Here is a 1,408-nt window from a genome sequence, read left to right on the forward strand (position 1 = left end):
TCTAGTAATTATATTCTACAAAATTCAGTTTTAAGATTTTGTTAATTTAGCTCCACTAAAATTCAGACGTTCTTTCTGAACAGAACTCCCCAGATGCATAAATGTGGGAAAGCTGTAAGTCTTTTAGAGAAAGATCTGCTCTTCCTTATCAGACATATTCCAAAACCAAACTTGGATTTGCAGTGTTTCACTCCTACTCCTGGAGAGCCTATATAAAGCAAATTTCATACTTCATATTTTGAAGGGCAAAGGGCTTCAACTGCTGCTATTATCTTCAGAAGACGTCTGTAATATTAAAATACTAAACTCCTAAAATAAAACAGAGACAAAGCTGATCATTTAGATCAAGTTACTTATTTGACTACATCTGTAGTCAACTTGGACCACACTCCACCAAGGAACTGCCACTTGAACATGACTCTTAAACTTATAGGGGCAGTATCAGAGGCTCCACGATAACCAAGTGGTAAACAGATAATTTTCTAAGGCTGACAGTAGTCAAGGATAGTCTATATCTTTTCTAAACTGAATACTGTACTATAGCTACTTTATACACATTACAAAGACAGTACACACGTAACACAAAACTGTACACCACAGAAAGTCTACAAAGAAAGCATCAGCAGGAACTGTATTACTCTACTTAAGAAACTGTGAGGGTTCTGTGTTTACAACTATACACATTCAGATATTTCTTCCCAATCTTTTTAGAGAACGGAAGAAGGTATGTATTTGGCTACTTTCTAAAGATTTAGATCCATATGCCAGACATTAAAGCCTAGTTTCAATTCAGTTGGTAAGTGTTCTAAAACAAAACAAAACAAAGGAAAAAAAAAAAAAAAGATGTACTTGGTTCTTGGGTCATTCCCAATATCAAGAATAAGTAGAGTCAGATTCCATAAAGAGTGGTAAAGGAAGGAGAAACAAAGTTTTTCTTATTACATAGAGATACTAGTGACATTTTATAGAATTCTTGTCCTCAAAAGTGCAGTCAAGAGGGACCTTAGGATCTTGAGGTCAAGAAAAATTAATGTAGATTGATACTGTGGAAAAGAACTGCTGTTCTGGTAACTTTAATTATATAGGGCATGTAAAAATTTCTATAGGAAACAAACAAATAATATTCTAAGCATATCATAAATGTATCATTTCAGACTAATCGTGTTTTTGTTGTGGTAGCTGGACAACAGCAACAATCAAAGGCTAAGCCTTATAGACACAAACTCAACTTCAAACAGGTTTTCTTTTCTGGGGTAGAGTTCTCAGAGACTTTAATATTTTAATGCTCAAAAGGAACTAAAAGAATGGAACTTTCTTAACCTATTTTATCACAGATCTTTTTTCCACAAAGCAGCTCTTGGTACTTCCGTTTGGCATTTGGGGAAACACCACAGTACGCATATAACAT

Source organism: Chrysochloris asiatica, unplaced genomic scaffold (genome assembly GCF_000296735.1).
Source record: "Chrysochloris asiatica unplaced genomic scaffold, ChrAsi1.0 scaffold00062, whole genome shotgun sequence".
NCBI classification, from domain to species: Eukaryota; Metazoa; Chordata; class Mammalia; order Afrosoricida; family Chrysochloridae; genus Chrysochloris; species Chrysochloris asiatica.